Source organism: Bos indicus, chromosome 4 (genome assembly GCF_029378745.1).
Source record: "Bos indicus isolate NIAB-ARS_2022 breed Sahiwal x Tharparkar chromosome 4, NIAB-ARS_B.indTharparkar_mat_pri_1.0, whole genome shotgun sequence".
Classification (NCBI taxonomy): Eukaryota; Metazoa; Chordata; class Mammalia; order Artiodactyla; family Bovidae; genus Bos; species Bos indicus.
Window position 1 is genome coordinate 111,210,087 of NC_091763.1, and position 13,225 is coordinate 111,223,311.

The window sequence follows — 13,225 nt, forward strand, 5'->3', positions numbered from 1 at the left end:
TGAAATTGTGTGATTTCTGAATTCTGATATACTAAGAACAGGTACTGGTGTTGCCACAGAAATGCAAAAGTAAATTTTTCAGTAGCCAATTTTAGAAGGAAAACTGAACGTTATAAGAAAACTATTCTAGGACTTCCCTGGTGGTGCAGGGGATAAGAATCCACCTGCCAGTGGAGGGGACACGGGTTCCCTAGTCCAGGAAGATTCCAGATGCCTCGGAGCAACTAAGCTTGTGTGTCACAACTACTGAGTCCCGTGCACTCTAGGGTCTGTGCTCTACAACAAGAGAAGCCCCTGCGATAAGAAGCCCACCCACTGCAGCAAAGAGTAGCCCTTGCTCACTGGAACTAGAGGAAGCCCGAGCACAGCAATAAAGACTCAGTGTAGCTCCCCCGGGAAAACAAATAAACAAATAAATAAAATAAATTAATTTTTTAAAGTAAACTATTCTACATGCTGTATTCTGGAGCTCTGACTCTGGGTCTATAAATTTGTAAACCATAAATTATACTGCACCTTATTATTGCACACATAAAAAGTAAAGTGGTTTTCAGTAGCTCACATCATGTTATTTATAATCCATTATGTCCGTAAGTAGCTTAATTCAAAGTGTAACTTTTTAAAAAGAAATTGTCCCTACCTGCTAAAAGTCACACGAACCTAGGGCATAAGATCCTAGACTTGTTGGCACAAGGATATTTGAACCCACCATCCATTTGGAACTACCACAAATTTAGACACCAATGAAGACAATTTGGAATTTGAATTTTGCTACCAAAAAAAAAAAAAGCCTGGCAGTCATTGGGCGGATTGATGGCCTTGTGGAACTGGAATCCATCCTTCAGCTGTAAGTTCTGTTGGCTTACAAGGCAGAGTGAGAAAGTTTGTCTAAAGCTCAACATTCAGAAAACTAAGATCATGGCATCTGGTCCCATCATTTCATGGCAAATAGATGGGGAAACAGTGGCTGAGTTTATATTTCTGGGCTCCAAAATCACTGCAGATGGTGATTGCAGCCATGAAATTAAAAGACACTTACTCCTTGGAAGGAAAGTTATGACCAACCTAGATAGCGTATTCAAAAGCAGAGACATTACTTTACCAACAAAGGTCTGTCTAGTCAAGGGTATGGTTTTTTAGTGGTCATGTATGGATGTGAGAGTTGGACTATAAAGAAAGCTGAGTGCCGAAGAATTGATGCTTTTGAACTGTGGTGTTGGAGAAGACTTGAGAGTCCCTTGGACTGCAAGGAGATCCAACCAGTCCATCCTAAAGGAGATCAGTCCTGAGTGTTCATTGGAAGGACTGATGTTGAAGCTGAAACTCCAATGCTTTGGCTGCCTCATGCGAAGAGCTGACTTATTGGAAAAACCCTGATGCTGGGAGGGATTGAGGGCAGGAGGAGAAGGGGACGACAGAGGATGAGATGGCTGGATGGCATCACCAACTCAATGGCCATGAGTTTGAGTGGACTCCGGGAGTTGGTGATGGACAAGGAGGCCTGGCATGCTGCAGTTCATGGGGTCACAAAGAGTCGGACATGATTGGGTGACTGAACTGAACTGAACTCAGTATGACTGTCTTTAACCTGGATTGTGGGCCATACTTTTCCTCCCTGTCTCCCTGTTGGTGCCACTGGCTTCCTTTCAGTTTTCCATATGTGCCTTGTATCCTTGCACTATTCCCGCTCCCCTCCACTACCACAACCGCAGGTCTTTTGCACTTCCTCTCTCTGCTTTGCTTGGTATATTCCTAGTCATCTTTGAGATCTCAGTTCAGTAGTCACCTTCTTGGGGAAGCTTTCCATGAAAGTGTAATTAGGCCACATCCTCTTATTTGAAGGACATATCTCTTCCTCTTACTATTAGTGATGGCTGTGGTTTTGCATTTATTATTTGTGATTCTTTAATAATGTCTGTCTTCTCCATTGGGCTTATACTACCTGAGAAAAGGTAGTGCCAGGTTCTGTCCATGATTTTATTCCTAGAGCCCAGCCAGCCTATAATATGTGCTCAGTATTTTAAGGTTTACCAACTATTTTTGAGGCTGTCCAAATAAGTTATTTGTAATAGGCATTAATGATTTTTGTAAAATGCCAATTACATCCAAATATTGTGCACATTTAATAAACACCAGATTTTAAGCTGTAAAAAAATGTGCTCAATGAATGTGCACTGAATCCAAGAGTAAATAAGTGGCAGAGAACACAAGAAGCATCAAGAGCTTTTTAAAATCAATGTCTTTTATCCAAGTTTATGAGGCTTGTAAAGCTATGAAGAGAAAGTAAAGCAAAAGGGAAAAGAAAAAAAAAAAAAAAAAAAAACAGAGAAAGGAGCATAGAGAATAAAAGATGCACTAATTAAAAGCAGGGGATTTCCCTTGTAGCTCACTTGGTAAAGAATCTGTCTGAAATTCAGAAGATCTGAGTTCAATTCCTGGATTGGGAAGATCCCCTGGAGAAGGAAATGGCAACCCACTCCAGTATTCTTGCCTGGAGAATTCCATGGACAGAGGAGCCTGCTACCCTTTCACTTTGGTTAAGGAGGCCCCTAGACCCTGTGGAGGCGTGGGTCAGCAGTGACCTTCCATGGGGACAGGGGCTCTGGCTGCAGCAGACCTGGGAGGCCCAGCACGTGGCATAAGTCCTCTTGGAGGATGTCACCATTAGTGCCGCTATAGAGCTGCCGAGCAGACAACCCACAAACTGAGAACAATTAGACCAAAGAAGATCTCACACTGTTGCACAAGTTCTAGGGCCCACAACAGATTTCCCAACCTGGGGATCTGGCCAAAGGACTGAGAACCAACCCCCAGGGAAACAGACTTTTGGAGGGCACAACAAGACCTTGTGTGTACCGTGACCCAGGAGAAAGGAACAGTGACAGGAGACTGAGCCAGACTTGCCTGTGAGCGTCCGGGAGTCTCGGGCAGAGGTGAGGGTCAACAGTGGCCTGCCCCGGGGTCAGGGGCACTGACTACAGCAGTCCTGGGAGTTGCAGCATGCTGGCATAAGTCCTTTTGAAGGAGGTCACTATTATCACCATTATCCCTACCATAGTTTGACTTCAGGCCAAACTAGAGGGAGGAAACACAGCCTCACCCATCAGAAGAAAATTTGATTAAAGACTTACTGAGCATGGCCCTGCCTAGCAGACCAGAGCAAGACCCAGTTGACCCACAGCCAGTCTCTCCCATCAGGAAGCTTGTACAAGCCTCTTATTCTCACCCATCAGAGGGCAGACAGAATGAAAACCACAATCACAGAAAACTAACCAAACCGATCACTTGGATCACAACCTCGTCTAACTCAATGAAACTATGAGCCATGCCTTGTAGGGCCATTCAAGATGGACAGGTCATGGCGGAGAGTTCGGACAAAACATGGTCCGCTGGAAAAGGGAATGGCAAACCAGTTCAGTAGTCTTACAGTGAGAGCCCCGTGAACAGTATGAAACGGCAAAGAGATATGATACTGAATAATGAACTCCCCAAGTTGGTAGGTGCCCAATATGCTATTGGAGAAGAGTGGAGAAATAGCTCCAGAAGGAATGAAGACGCTGAGCCAAAGCAAAAGCAGTACCAAGTTGTGGATGTGTCTGGTGGTGAAAGTAAAGTCTAATGCTATAAAGAACAATATTGCATAGGAACCTGGAATGTTAGGTCCCTGAATCAAGGTAAATTGGAAGTGGTCAAACTGGAGATGGCAAGAGTGAACACTGACGTCTTAGGAATCAGTGAACTAAAATGGACTGGAATGGGTGAATTTAACTCAGAGGACCATTATATCTACTACTGTGCATAGAATCCCTTAGAAGAAATAGAGTAGCCCTCATAGTCAATAAAAGGGTCAGAAATGCATTAGTTGGGTGCAATCTCAAAAACAACAGAATGATCTCTATTCATTTCCAAGGCAAATCATTCAATATCACAGTAATCCAAGTCTATGTGCCAAGCACCAATGCCGAAGAAGCAGAAGTTGAATGGTTCTATGATGACCTACAAGACCTTCTAGAACTAACACCCAAAAAAAGATGTCCTTTTCATTATAGGGGACTGCAATGCAAAAGTAGGAAGTCAAAAGATACCTGGAGTAATAGGCAAGGTTAGCCTTGGAGTACAAAATGAAGCAGGACAAAGCCTAACAGAGTTTTGCCAAGAGAACACTGGTCATAGCAAACACCCTCTTCCAAAACACAAGAGAAGACTGTACACATGGAGATCACCAGATGGCCAACATCGAAATCAGATTGATTATATTCTTTGCAACCAAAGATGGAGAAGCTCTATACAGTCAGCAAAAACAAGACAAGACTGGGAGCTGACTGTGGCTCAGATCATGAACTCCTTATTGCCAAATTCAGACTTAAATTGAAGAAAGTGGGGGAAACCACTGAACCATTCAGGTATAACCTAAATCAAACCTCTTATGATTATGCAGTGGAAGTGACAAATAGATTCAAGGGATTATATCTGATAGAGTGCCTGAAGAACTATGGACGTAGGTTCATGACATTGTACAAGAGGCAGTAATCAAAACCATCCCAAGAAAAATAATTCAAAGAGGCAAAATGTTTGTCTGAGGAGACCTTACAAATAGCTGAGAAAAGAAGAGAAGCAAAAGACAAAGGAGAAAAGGAAAGATATATCTGAATGCAGAGTTCCAAAGAATAGCAAGGAGAGATAAGAAAGCCTTCCAAAGGGACCAATGCAATAAATAGAGGAAAACAATAGAATGGGAAAGACTAGAGATCACTTTAAGAAAATTACAGATACCAAGGGAATATTTCATGCAAAGATGGGCACAATAAAGGACAGAAATGGTATGGACCTAACAGAAGCAGAAGATATTAAGAAGAGATGACAAGAATACACAGAAGAACTGTACAAAAAAGATCTTCATGACCCAGATAAGCACAATGGTGTGATCACTCACCTAAAGCCAGACATCTTAGAGTGGGAAGTCAAGTGGGCCTTAGAAAGCATCACTATGAACAAAGCTAGTGGGGGTGATGGAATTCCAGTTGAGCTATTTCAAATCCTGAAAGATGATGCTGTGAAAGTGCTGCACTCAATACACCAGCAAATTTGGAAAACTCAGCAGTGGCCACAGGACTGGAAAAGGTCCGTTTTCATTCCAATCCCAAAGAAAGGCAATGCCAAAGAATGTTCAAACTACTGCACAATTGCACTTACATGTTAGCAAAGTAATGCTCAAAATTCTCCAAGCCAGGCTTCAACAGTACATTGAACCAAGAACTTCCAGATGTTCAAGCTGGATTATAAAAGGCAGAAGAACCAGAGATCAAATTGCCAACATCGTTAAAAAAAAAAAAGAGAATTCCATAAAAAACATGTATTTCTGCTTTATTGACTATGCTATCGCCTTTGACTGTGTGGATCACACAAACTGTAGAAAATTCTTAAAGAGATGGGAATACCAGACCACTTTACCTGGCTCCTGAGAAATCTGTATGCAGGTCGAGAAGCAACAGTTAGAACTGGACATGGAACAACAGACTGGTTCCAAATTGAAAAAAAGAGTACATCAAGGCTGTATATTATCACCCTGCTTATTTAACTTATATGCAGAGTACATCATGAGAAACGCCAGGCTGAACGAAGCACAAGCTGGAATCAAGATTGCTGGGAGAAATATCAATAACTTCAGATATGCACATGACACTACCTTTATGCCAGAAAATGAGAGGAACTAAAGAGCCTCTTGAAGGTGAAAGAGGACAGTGGATAATCTGGCTTAAAACTCAACATTCAAAAAACTAAAATCATGGCATCCGGTCCCATCACTTCTTGCCAAAAGATGAGGACACAATGGAAAACATGACAGACTATTTTCTTAGGTTCCAAAATCACTGCAGACAGTGACTGCAGCCATGAAATTAAAAGATGATTGCTCCTTGGAAGAAAAGCTATGATCAAGCTAGACATCATATTAAAAAGCAGACACATTACTTTGCTGACAGTGGTCTTTCTAGTCAAAGCTATGGTTTTTTTCAGTAGTCATGTATGGATGTGAGTGCTGGACCATAAAGAAGGCTGCACGCCATAGAATTGACGTTTTTACCTGTGGTGTTGGAGAAGACTCTTGAGAGTCCCTTGGACTGCAAGATCAAACCAGTCCATCCTAAAGGAAATCAGTCCTGAATATTCATGTGAAGAACTGATGCTGAAGCTAAAGCTCCAATCCTTTGACCACATGATGAGAAGAACTGACTTATTAGAAAAGACCCTGATATTGGGGAAGATTGAAGGCAGGAGGAGAAGGGGACGACAGAGGATGAGATGGTTGAATGGCATCACTGGCTCAATGAACATGAGTTTGAGCAAGCTTCAGGAGATGGTGAACGACTGGGAATCCTGGCATGCTGCAGTTTACGGCGTAACAAAGAGTTGGACATGACTAAGTGACTGAACAACAACACATTAAAAGCAGAGGGAGTAGTGATAGACACAGCAGCACAAAAAATCAAAAGAGGCTTAAAATTACAAGAAATCATAGGGATGGATTCAATATATGGGCCAACAAACCTACATGTTTCAAATAATATTTGAGGAGAATATTGCCATGTTTAGACACCATTTGTTGAAGAAACTTGTGAGAAGATGTAGTAACAGCGCTGAAGTAATTTGTAACAGCAGCAAAAGGTCTCTCTCTGATAACAGATTGTAGTCAACTCTTGTGCTGGCTGATTGTATGAAAGAAAGAAAAGAAAGTGAAGTCGCTTAGTCATGTCTGACTCTTTGCGACCCCACAGACTGTAGCCTGCTAGGCTCCTCTGTCCATGGAATTTTCCAGGCAAGAGTACTCGAGTGGGTGATCTTCCCGACCCAGGGATCAAACCTGGGTGTCCCACATTGCAGGCAGATGCTTTACCATCTGAGCCACCAGGGAAGCCCTTCAGGGACAGGGAAGAGCTGTTTTGATTGTTTGTGCTGCTGTGTCTATCACTGCTCCCTCTGCTTTTAATTTGTTTAATTTGTTGTTGTTCCGTTGCTCAGTCATGTCTGACTCTGGTGGCTGATTCTATGAGCTTTTCTAAAACAAATATTGTTTTTGTTTTTCAATTGCTAAGTCATGCCCAACTCTTTGCAACCCCATGGACTGCAGCACACCAGGCTTTCTCATCCTTCACTATCTCCTGGAGCTTGCTCAAATTCATGTCCTTTGAGTCGGTGATGCCATCCAACCGTCTCATCCTCTATCATCCCTTCTCCTCCTGCCTTCTTTCTTCCCCAGCATCAGGGTCTTTTCCAATGAGTCAGCTGTTCACATTAGGTGACCAAAGTAATACATATAGGTATGTTTAAATATTGATTATCTATTAAATGGCAAAAAAAACTTGTTTATTTAAACAGTATAAATGTGAATAAGATGAACATAATCCTTTAATTTATCATGCAGTATCATGTGTGCATTCTTACTAGCAGGAAACTATGGAGAGGGAAAGAAACCTCAGTGTTTGAGATCAGATTATCTAACGTCAAATCCTCAGATCCTCAGGCTGTACAGCCAGACTTATTTCTTTGTCAGCTTCTCTATTTGGCAAAGAATACTCTTCCCTACTTATGAATCCTCTATTTCCTCCAACCCTCTTAGAGAATGTGTGGATTTCATCTATCCCCTAGAGGGTGAAGTCAGCTCTTCAGGTACATGTTACAGGTCAGTAGCTACAATTAAACAAGAAGGATTTGGTTTAATTCACTTCCTCTTGGCCTCCTTTATTTTAGCCTCTGTGCTGTCTTAGCTTTGGACAATCACTTAACCTCTTTGAACTTAAGTTTCCTCTGGGATATTCAATGAAAAATTGCCTCTTAATGTGCTTTGTAAAAAGAGAAAGCATCCTAGATCTTGTTGTAACTTTTATTTTACTAAGTCTTCAAAAACAGCCAGCCACAATGTTTGGCAGAAACCAATCCAATACTCTAAGGCAATTATCTTTCAACTAAAAAACAAACAAACAAACAACAACAACAAAAAAAACAGCCAGCTGATTATTTGCCTGAATACTGATAGAGTTGATTCTCAAAGAAAAGATCAGAGAGCCTCTAAATATTTAAGCCAATACTCACTGAAAAGATAAAAGGCTTTATTAGCAAATATAATGGCTATCCTGACTGATTTATATGCCCAGGATGAATCTGCTCTAATCTAGACATGGCATTAAGTAGCCAGACTGTGCTTCTTTGTAATAAAATGAACAGTTTCCAAACTCTCCCAATTTTGCCTCCCCCCACAAGTTCTCCCATTTCATCCCTACACCAAGACCTGCTTCAGATGTTCAGTCTGTTCTTGTCACTTAAGTGTCTGTGGGATAAAACTGGAGGGCTATGGGAAACCAGCCATCTATATTCTCAGCATCATGTGTTCATTTTTTATTCATTCATCAGTATGTTGAGGGCTGACTCTGTCCTGCATAGAGGACAGGTGTGGAGTATGGAGAAAAGAAAGGAAGAAGGCAGAGATACTAGAAGAGAATATCAAACAGCCCCCTCCAATGAAGTGTATCATTTCATTAAAAATACAGGTTTTTATACTCTTCATTCATTTTCACATCCCTGGTTCATTGGAATTGTGTTGATGCTGTTGTTCAGTCGCTAAGTCATGTACGACCCTTTGCAACCCCATGGACTGCAGAATGCCAGGTTTCTCTGTCCTTCACTGTCCCCCAGAGTTTGCTCAGATTTATGTCTGCTGAGTGAGTGATGCTATCTAGCCATCTCACTGTGATGCTGTGAATTGTGAGCTGAAGGTAAATTAAACCGCGTTTTTACATTTTACGGGCTTCCCTGGTGGCTCAGAGGTTAAAGCGTCTGCCTCCAATGCAGGAGGCCTGGGTTCAATCCCTAGGTTGGGAAGATCCCCTGGAGAAGGAAATGGTAACCCACTTCAGTATTCTTGCCTGGAAAATCCCATGGACAGAGAAGCCTGGTAGGCTGCAGTCCACGGGGTTGCAAAGAGTCGGACACAACTGAGCGACATGCATTCGCATTTGAATTACATTTTATAGTCTAGGTTGGTAATTTTCATGTTTGCAAAATATATATAAAGATAATTGTATGGGAAATTAATATTATATCATAGATTCTTTCTGGATTTAAGCAACTGTTTCATCTTTTCACATTATTTATTTGTTTACTTCTGTGTTTTTTTCTCATCAAATGGACAGGGACGAATTAGGGTGAGATGGCTCCAGTATGGTGCTGGGTAGAGAAAGCAGTTTTCAATAAAATATGTACAGTTTCAATATTAGGAAGCTTGTGCTTATTTGTGTATATTCTCTAGCTGAGAATCTCACTTTCTCACTGAGCTGGAGCACTTGGGGAAGGAAGATGAATGACAAGTGATGTCACTTCCTGAAATCACACTTGTTAGGAAAAGAAACATTCCAGCAGCTCCCTTACTCACATTTTCACCTGGCCTCTGCAGATAAAGTGAGATGGAGAGAGGGGAGTGCTACCTGTGTAGAAATGTTGAAAGGGGATTTAGAGGCCATTCTCTCAGCTACAGCCAAATAAATTACATTGGATTAAAATAGTGCAGGTCATTTGAAGAAACACAGCCCAAGGACCTTTACATTTCTAAGGCAGCCCAAATTTCAAATTAATCCCTTCTTTCATGCCTTGCTTTGGAAAGATGGCTAAGATTAAACATAGAATGAAAGGATTTAATTTCAGTTTTACGGAGACTCTTTCAATAGTTTCAAAAATATGTCTTTCTCTTTGAATAAAGAGCCTTTGCCAAAAGTTGATGTGCAAATCATGTTGAAAAGCATACCACTTTACAAACAGAGGAGCTGTGATCCTGAACGTCTCAGAGGTGATAAAATGCCAGAGCTAGGTCTTGAGGGAATTAACATTATTCCTTCAACTCCCCTGTAGTTTTAACCCCATTGACTATTTCATCCAAGGTTCAGAGTGAAGAGAAAAACAGATAGAAAACACCCACCTCCATATCTCTCCATTAGGGGGAAGAATATAGAGGGCTGTTTAATTGAAATATAAGGAGAGAAATTTCTGAGATGTTTACATACACTCAAAACACAAGAAAGGAGAATTTATCTCACAAATCATACTTTTTCTTTTTTGTGCTTTCATATTTACATTAGTCACTGTGTTCCTAAGACTGTGTTTGCAAGTCCTGTGCTTTACAAACTTGGTATATAGGGATATCTTTAATTCATAGACAATTTCAATTCATTCCGTAATATTATGTCTATTTTGTATATGGCACACTGCATGGATACAGAAATACAGATCAGAGCCCACTTCTTTATGAAGTAGATGAAGTGGTTACAAAAGGAACCAGGACAAATACACAGAAAACATTAATATATGAGTAGAAGGTAACGGATGTGCCAAACTGGTATAAAGGCAACTGTGTATACATGATAATGTGCTAGAGAGAACCATGCAAACTAAAATGGTCAGAAAGGGTTCAAGGAGGACCTGAGCCCCGGCTACATTCCTTCTTTGGTTGGGAATAAAGTTGGGACAGGCAGAGTCCAAGTGCATAAGTAAACACAGACTGAGGAGAAGTGTGCTAGGAAGGAGACCCAGCTGCGGAGTCCCCAGACCTCAAGGGGAACACTCACTTAGATTTCTATATGTCATACGACCCTTAGGAAGTTGCTAAATCTCCCTGGTTAGCACCATCCTGTTTGAGTGGTGTATTGCAGCCAAGATTATTGTTTAGGAATTTTATGAACTGGTTGTTTCAACTTGGTAGGTTAAACCAGGCACGGTGGGAGAATTTACTCTGTGGAACTTGACAAACCCTAGAAATCCAGACTTTTTTTTTTTTAATAAAACTGTTTTACCAGAGTATCATTGCTCTGTTTCATTATTAATAAAAGGAGAATAATAGTAACTCCTACAAGTATTATTGTGAAGGGTACAGATGATGTGTAAAATCTTTGAAGTGAAGTGAAAGTCTCTTAGTCATGTCCAACTCTTTGTGATCCCATGGACTATAGTCCATGGAATTCTCCAGGCCAGAATACTGGAGTAAGTAGCCTTTCCCTTCTCCATGAGATCTTCCCAACCCAGGGATCGAACACAGGTCTCTCTCACTGCTGGAGAATTTACCAGCTGAGCCACAGAAGGGAAGCCCAAGAATACTGGAGTGGGTAGCTTATCCCTTCTCCAGCAGATCTTCTCAACCCAGGAATCGAACCAGAATCTCCTGCATTGCAGGCAGGTTCTTTACCCACTGAGCTATCAGGGAAGTAAAATGTCTATCAGTTATAATCAACACAGGTGATTCTCCAGAGGTGATAGATAAAGTTACAAATGTCATACTATGAAGAGAGTGGTCCCACCAACGGGGCAGCAGGATGTGGAGTCAAGTGGGTGGGATAAGTAGCCAGAGGACAGTGATCTTTCAATACCTCAGGTCCAAAGTATGGCTTCAGATGTAGTTCTTCATCGCTCAGTTTTACCATGAAACAAATTTATTCTCTGGAAGAAAAGAGTAGAGTTTCCTCACCAGGTCAATCCCTAAATGACATTAAAGTCTACCCAGCAGACTATTGGCTGAAAATAATCTCTGAACTAAGAAAATCTTAGAAGACTGCCAAATAATGTTTGGAGGGCATTGGATTGTGTGATGTCAATTCGATGGTCAACATTTCTTTTACTGAAAAAGATAGAAGTGTTTCTGCATTATTGAAGTTTGCCTCGACTGTTTAGGATATAATATAATGTTAGGTAGCAACTGATGAGTAATTAGATCTCTTGGGATACAATGTTAATTTTAAGATTATTTTGTGATTGTTAAACTAAATCTAAAGAAGGAGATGCTTTCTTCCTTCAGGAGTGCCTCCAGCTGTGACCGAGCAGAGTCAAATTTATACTCTTTAAATTCGAGATACCTGGTCTTGTTTCCCAATCTCTCTGTGGAAAAAAAAAAAAAAAAACTACTCAATAATGAATCTTGTGATTTTTTTTTTTCGCCACTCACATGATGAAAATTTGAAGAATGCATTATTGGCTCCTGTTTCTATCATTATAAAATGGTGGTGAACAAAGAACTCTCTCCGTTTCATTTCTTATCATTGGCGCATTCTGCTTTGCTCCCTCCTTTCTACTCCCTCCTGGCAAAAGAGTGTGGGCAACAGTGTGGTTCAGATTGTTGGAATCTGGAATGAAAAAGCCCATCCACCCAAATAATGTTCTTCTGTTTTATTTGTTGTAAATGGCTAATTCCATTAATGCAAAAGGTTCCCATGGAAAGTGCAGCAGTTTTCAAGAAAATTTTGCTGGCTCACTTTTTGGGTAGTCTCACATATGACTGCTTCCAAATTTTAGTGAAATGTTTTTTTCTGAAAACCTTTTATCTTAACCAAGTAAAAGTGAAAAACTCTAAATGTATACAGATCTGCCTTTTAAAATGTGGTCTTATTATCAAGTAAAGCAAGAGAAATACTAATGGGTTGCAGTTCCTTGATCACCATGTAATTTTGTCCCAGAGCTGACATGGTGGCTCCAGTCTGCAAAATACGCCAAGCCTACTCTGGAAAGACCTTCCTAGACATCATGATGCCAGCACCAAGTGCCAGACAATATTGACACCAAGAAAATTGCCGTCGTTACTCATTAGCAGGCATCAAAATGTCCTAATAATTCTCTTTCCCAATATCCAAGCCTGTTGAGACATCAACTAAACACGCCTTGCTTGCCAAGTCATGTGATCAACGTTCTCTGTGCTGGATTGGGCCAAGTGAAGCCGCCCAAATAGACTGGATAAAGAAACACTTCAAAGAGTCTGGCTGTGGAAAGAGAAATTATATCCATCCATGTTCCTGCAATGGAATTCAGAGTACTCGAAAACACTGTGTGTGTTTTCCACCACATGGCCATCTGTTGATGAGTTTGCCCCACTTAGAGAACATTCAAATGTTCAGTGGAAAGCACATTCCTACTCAGAAAAGGCTGACATATTAAGGCTCCCTTGTGTCTCGGTGACATGGATACAGACTTCCTGAATGAATAAAACCCGAATTTGGGGGGCCAGATTGATTCTTCCTATACTGCCTGGAGTGAAGTGAATGGAATGAGCTTGGTTAATTCATTGTCCAAAAGGTTTATTTTTTCCTTTGCATGATTTTTTAAATCAAGCTGAGTTGAGCTATATGAGAGAGAAGAAAGTATCTTCCACAGGGGAGAAGTGGCCACTAATGGAGACAGTCTTGCCTTCTTGTGATATAGC

General features: G+C 41.0%; 1 protein-coding gene and 1 non-coding gene across 2 annotated transcripts in view; both read left to right on the top strand.

Annotated features, from left to right (window-relative positions):
* The window catches only part of CNTNAP2 (contactin associated protein 2), a 1,639,050-nt gene that overhangs the window by 740,885 nt on the left and 884,940 nt on the right, over positions 1 to 13,225 (top strand). The window lies entirely within an intron of this gene.
* Positions 8,803 to 8,874, top strand: TRNAW-CCA (transfer RNA tryptophan (anticodon CCA)). Its single transcript has one exon. It is a non-coding gene; the product is annotated as a tRNA-Trp (tRNA).